The 6,712-nt window shown below is 49.6% G+C and overlaps 1 non-coding gene across 1 annotated transcript; it reads right to left on the bottom strand.

Annotated features, from left to right (window-relative positions):
- Positions 1 to 5,678: 5,678 nt before the first annotated feature.
- LOC119273914 lies at positions 5,679 to 5,894 on the bottom strand. The gene has a single exon (XR_005135043.1). It is a non-coding gene; the product is annotated as a small nucleolar RNA U3 (small nucleolar RNA).
- Positions 5,895 to 6,712: the final 818 nt, after the last annotated feature.

A 6,712-nucleotide genomic window follows, 5' to 3' on the forward strand; every position in this document is an offset into this window, starting at 1 on the left:
CAGCGAGCACTGTGTCGAAAAAGAAAGTGTTGTATGCCGACCTTAGGATATCTTCAACGCTGACCCGCAAACATCTCTAGTATATGTCCGGACGTGGTCCGCGGACATGATACGGGAGAGAGCCATTCAATGCGAATTACATAGTATTCGGTCGTGAGGAGAAAAAGTAGATGAGGACCATGCATGTGGTGGGATATCTGTGGTTTAGTGTCCAGTTGGGAGGAGTGAGAGACCATGCATGTGATTGGTCAAATGGATGTCCGGACTCCTGCAAAGCCTCTTACATTTGTTTCTTTGATACCGGAATCTGTACGTCTAAACTGCTAAACGGACATATACAGGTCCCCGTTAGATGACAAGTGATGATTCAAACATACAGTGGAGGCTTGAGGTTCCGCTTTGAAGATACCCTTGTGGGTTAAGATTCACTAATTTAATATAGCTGACTAAGGGTCACTGACATGTGAGACCGCATACATGCTGTCCTTCTGGCCCAAAGTTGTCTGTGAGCTGCCACCTGAATAAGTCTTCTTCCTCTGCTGATAGCGGACCAAAGGAATTGATCTGCCGCCATGCTCATGTATATACGTATGTATTGTACTATTGTGCAAGGACTGGAATCTCAATATATTATGCCTTTTTTCGAAGAACAAACTCTGCTGCCTAGAATTTACGGACATGTTCTTTTAACATATAGTTCATCAGCAAACTGAAGAAGACGCATGCAGATCGTTATATCCGAAAATACTTGGTGTTTTTACGTACTAGCAAAATGTGAATTCTGAGTTTTATCGGCTCTGCTCATCGACGACCAACGCAGAGCAGAGGCACGCACGCACGGGGCGTGCTGTTGCGGTCTCTCGGCCCGGCGACCACTTTCCAGCGCAAACAACGCATCCCCGGCCACCTCCTCCTTCCTGACGCGTACCAAAAAACCACTCGCCCGAGTGCAACGGAGGAAAAGAATTCTATAGACCAGGTTTCATGCGAGACCCATTCTGATGGATGACACGTGGTATTCACAAATCTCAAATCATTTCCCACCCTCCCTCACTTAAAATCAAGAGGAAGAAAGATTAGATGTTTTATGATTTAAGAATGTCACATGTCATCCATCAGGACGGGTCTCACCTGTTAACCGTGAGACCTGGTCTCATATAATTTTTTTTCGCGCAACGGCAATCCACAAGTCGCATCCAAAACCCACCCACACCCAGAACTCGGAGAATCTCGAGAATCACCTTCTCCGCGAGACCGTGACCACACCCACATCAAATCCGGCAGGATCACGTCCGCCGCAGTGCGCCCAACCACCGCGGCATCCGAGCGCCACTCCCCAATTAACTACGCTCGAGCAAACAGCAATCCGCCAGCCACCACACGCGATCACCCGATCGCGAAGAACGGCCGTACCGAACCGAATCATGGCCGCCTCCGTCCGTCGGACCATGTCCTCTGGCGATCGATCGATCGATCGGCGTCCGTCGTGCTGGCGTGTCGGCCCGCCCGACAGCCGATATAGGCTCCGCCCGCCCCGATATCGCAACCACATGATGCCGCCAAGGACAGGAAACGGAACCGGAATTACTCGTGCTCCGTGATCTTTACAGCCTAGCTCTACCCCCTCCTCATCCTCACACAGCTAACACGGAGTAGTTACGTACGAGCATCGAAGCACACGCAGATCAACCGGCAGTGCTGATTCTGAGATCGTGTCACCTACCGGCCAGGGACAAGCGAGCTCGCCCGGCAGCGAAAGCATGATTATTATACGGCGGGGGTCCGGCCGGCCGGATTAATAAGGCTGCGCGGTGGCGCTGGCCATCATCATGCCGTGTCCAAAAAGAATCAAAGGCCTCCTCCGGCCGGCTCATGGCCCGCCGCAGCCTTTCCTGGGGTTTCTGTCGCCGTGCAAGCGCAAACCGCAAACGCAAACGCGGTGTGTGTGATCATGGACGATCCATCGGTGGTCAAAAGAAAAGGAGGGGCTTAGTATAGTGGTTCAATGAGACAATTATTGCTAATCCACTCCATTAGGGTCGATCGTGTTCGTGTGGCTTTGCTAGCCAGCTTCGCCGCTAGCTGTGGGCCTTTCGGACTGGCATAATTGCGGCCATAATTACCGCAATGAGTGCCCATGATGGGACTCACTCGAGAGGCTCGGCAGCAGTGCGCCTGTCCCTTCCTACGCCCTTTGATCCATGTGCATGGGTGCAGTCGGTGTAGAGGGAAATTGGTCTCATGCATGCTTCCAATCCTCGATCGCCTCCATATCTTCCTTCGCACAAGATCGATCGATCCCTGGGATTGTATTCTAGCCCACTGTTTAACACATGCGGAATTACTTGCTCGTGTCATGTGTTTGTTAGTAGGAAAGATTTGGCTGTCTCGTAGCAGTAGCAACCGATTCGTGCCTAGTCACGCATTGGACACTACCACATGCTTGCATGCCCTAACTGTAGTACCTAATTAGGGAAGGTACGACCCAAATGGTCGCGTTTGGATCACACTGTCAGGAGCAAATCAATCTTCGCTGATTTTAAAACGCACCCTTCAAGACACCGATCACATGTTTGCATTACAATAACCCCGTGATTAGATCACGCGAGATCACGGTTTAGGGGGGCTGTTTGGTTTTCTAGGGTTATGGCATCTCTCTCCCCACTCCAGCATATCCAGAGAAATGTTTTGTTTATAGGAGAAGCGTACATGTGTTTGTTTACTATAATTGCTTCAAGCTTCTTTCGCCATGGAAGGGTGGAACGGAAGCATCACATTCTCCGAGATCCCACGGCCGGGTAGCCCTTCCCAAATCTCTCTCCCTTTTGGCGGAAGATTTATCCATGTTATTAGCGATTGCGTATGCTGGTTCTGTTGATATGATAAGATAGGATAACACCACATCGGCTTAGGGGGAAACATTGACAAGGAAAAGCGCCGTTGTATAGAGAGCAAAGGAATATGTCGAGTGGGATTAGCTGTTGATGCCAGTCTTAGTCAAAAATGGCATCCGACATTTGGGGGCCTTGGCCATGACAGTGTTGACCGATGACCACCATGGCTTAGGGACGAAACTTGTACGTTCGCTCAATGGATGTTAATCCTACGGATGAAACTCAACACTTTATTTTTTTTTGAAGCCGCCAGCAATTGCTAGCCATTATATTATAGGGGTAGGGAGCAATATTTACACAGCCGCTGACGCGGTTTGAGGAGAGAAAAAGAAGAGAAATGAAACGAGGGCCAGGCCCCTAAGCCATACTTGGATGATCTCTCACGTTGGGTCCCCAAAAGGGGGCTGCAAACATTTCGCTCCCGCCAGTCTCCAAGCCTCCAGGGATCCTCGCACTGCCTGGATGACAGCCCAGGGCGCAACGATCTTCTTGTGAAAAACTCTACGGTTTCGCTCGAGCCAAATTTCCCATGTGATGAGCATGGTGAGCGACCTGATTCCTTTCTGATGCTCGGTGTGTGTGTGTGTTGTCGATGATATGTGCCTAGAACATCTCAGATCTGTCGCCCTCTGGCCAGGTGGTTGGAGCAAGAGCAGCGCAGCCGTGCCATCTTGTCGCTGCAGTCCAGATCGTCCTTGCCATCGGACAGTGCCAGAGCAGGTGCACTGATGATTCAAGATTCCGGACGCACAGCGGGCAGAAGTATTCATTTGGCCATCAGCGCCTTTGCAGCCTATCGGCGCACCACAGCCTATCGAGCATTAGCAGCCATGTGAAAAACTTGCAGCGTGGAGGAGCCCATGCCTTCCAAAACATGTTTATGAAGTCTGATCCGATCCGTCCAGCGAATTGGAACTTGTAAGCGGCCCCTGCACTGTAGGTGCCGGAGAGGCTTGTCTTCCAGGTGATATTGTCCGGGACATCTGGCTGCAGTGAAACCTGGGCCTCGTCGATCATATTCCATAGCCTCCTGAATTCAAATATGTTGGCATTCGAAGGGGGGGGGGGGATGTCGTGAATCCATTTTTGGCCTTGCAGCGCATCCTTGACTGTGCGATTCTTACACCTGCATCGGGCAAAGAGAGAGGGTGCAATCGCCTTTGGCGGCAACGGCCCTAGCCAGGTGGATTCCCAAAAGAGTGTGCGCTCGCCGTTGCCAACAGAGACGCTTGTTGCAGCAGCAAAGAGCTGGCGATCCTGGTCGTCACACGGCAAAGGAAAGCCACTCCATGGCCGGTTAGCCTCATCCCACAACAGCCATAGCCATCTCAGCCGCAGCGCCCTAGCAAATTTAGCGCTATCTAAAACTCCAAGTCCGCCAAGATCGATCGGGGAGCAGACCGTCTGCCAGTTTACTTTGCATTTGCCGCCGGATAGCTTCTCCTCCTGAGCCCAAAGAAAGCGCCTGCAAATCTTGTCAATGTCCTTCAAGACTCCAGCCGAGGCTTTGATTGCGGTGAGCGCGAATGTATGGATGGCTAGGAGCACAGAGCGGACCAGCGCTCGCCGTCCCGCACAGTTCATCAGCCTCCCCTTCCATCCTGCTAGCTTGGCTTTGATGCGATCAAAGATGAACTAGAGGTGCACCTTCTTCAGTCTTCCTAAGGATATCGGCAAGCCTAAATATGTGACCGGGAAGCTTGTTCGCCTTCCAGGGAAACCTTGCAGTATATTGTCTAGATCCAAGGACTGACATTTGATAGGCGTGACAGTGGATTTTGAAGGGTTTACTCGCAGACCCGTTGCCTCCCCGAACTTTTCTAGGATAGTTAGCAAGCAGGAGACCTCCTCATTGCGTGGGTTGGAGAAGATGATTGTATCGTCCGCGTAGAGGCTGATGCGCAACTTGACATCGCGCCCAGGAAGTGGCGCCAGGTATCCAAGGGCGGCAGCACGATCTAGAATCCGCTGCAGCATGTTGATGGCAAGGATGAAGAGAAATGGGGAGAGCGGGTCGCCTTGACGTAGTCCTCTGTGGTGGTCTATCAGCTCGCCCTCCACACCACTTAGAAGGACTACAAAGGAGGAGGATTGCAGAAGCAGAGCGATCCAATCGCACCATCGTGCAGAGAAACCTAGCTTCTGAAGTAGCTCAAGTAGATATTCCCACGAGATTGAGTCGAACGCCTTCGCTATATCCATTTTGAAGAGTAGTGCAGGTTTCTTTCTACGGTGCAGGCTGCGTGCGGCATTTCTGACAAAGAGAAAACTATCGTGGATGCACCTAGTCTTCAGGAAAGCACTTTGCGCTGGAGAGATGAGACTGCCAAGTTTTGGGGCGAGGCGCAGGGAAAGGATCTTTGTGATGAGCTTAGCAAAGGAATGTATAAAGCTAATTGGTCGAAAATGACCAATGTCAGTTGGATCCGGAGCTTTTGGAATTAGCACCACCGTTGCTGCATTGAGGTCTTTGAAACTGCGGCCACCGTTGAGATCATGGAATTGTTGTAGGGCTCGCATGAGATCAGCTTTTATGATGCGCCAGCACCGCCTATAGAAGACGCCGGAGAAGCCGTCCGGGCCAGGGGCACGGTCAGCCGCGATTGTTTGATGGCGTTCCAAACACTTTATATTTTCGGATGTAGTAATCTGCATACACTTCTAACTACATTTTTTTCGATTAAAACTTCAGGTTTTTCGATAAAGATTCAGAATGCAGTGTAAAAATACTGAACAGCCACAGAAGTAGTCAATTGTGCTGACGGCCAAAAAAAAGATGGGAATGCCCTGTCAGACAACCTGATAGCCACCTTGTCAGCTAGAGCTGATCAAGAACGATCCTCTACAGCCATGGATCATCTCAACTGATGATCCAGCCGTTAATCACGCTCTGGCCCACAGGTGTCATGTCATCAACCAGGGTTAAGTGCTTGCCTCCTTATTGGTAAAGGATGCAGCGGTACGACTACTATAGAACAGATCCTGTTCAAGTAAGGTCGTGCCAATGTGCGCAAGGCCTGTCCTTTTAAACCGTGTTGCTTCCGCTAAACAACCGAGGTGGTACTAAACTCCGTTTGTGCCCTGTAATCTCGCATATGTTATGTTGTGGGCCGGCCTAGTTTGTTATCCCGAGTGGCTTGAAGCCCGTTGGTATTTGGGCTTCCAGATTGCATAAGCATACGCACATGCAACATGTTCAATCTCGACTAAAAAAAAATCTAATATGTTCAATCTGATGTTGACCATCACGTCAAAAAAAATCTGATGTTGACCAAATGAAAATTCAATCTCATGCGCAGCATGCCCATCGTGCTTAATTTTTGTTTCTGTCTCTTCCATCTCTTGATATGCACGTAGGTTGTGTACCAAAATAGCAGCTATTTCATCTCTACGTCGTCTATGTTCAGACATACCGCCACCAACTTATGAGCAAGGCATGGTGACCTGAACTGAGCGCATGCACAGAGAACACGAGGGAGACAGTACGACAGATACCACCATTGGCCAAGCCTTATTGTTTTTGCAAAAAAGGGAAAAAAAAAAAGAAGCTCCCATCTTTCTTTTGCAACCCCTTAATTATTTTTTTCTAATCTATTTAACTAACACTCCTCACATAACTCACGAGATTATGAAGTGTTTGGCGTCTCTCCGATGAATATACCATAATACATGTATATACCGTATATGTATAACACGATTACATGTTAGCATACGAGTGTGAGGGATCTTCTAGAACACTCATACCCTATTGCATATGGCAATAACTTCGCATAGGACAGGATATGAAGTACCAGCAATCCATAATTTAAAACGACCAA

This window comes from Triticum dicoccoides, chromosome 3A (assembly GCF_002162155.2).
Source record: "Triticum dicoccoides isolate Atlit2015 ecotype Zavitan chromosome 3A, WEW_v2.0, whole genome shotgun sequence".
Classification (NCBI taxonomy): domain Eukaryota; kingdom Viridiplantae; phylum Streptophyta; class Magnoliopsida; order Poales; family Poaceae; genus Triticum; species Triticum dicoccoides.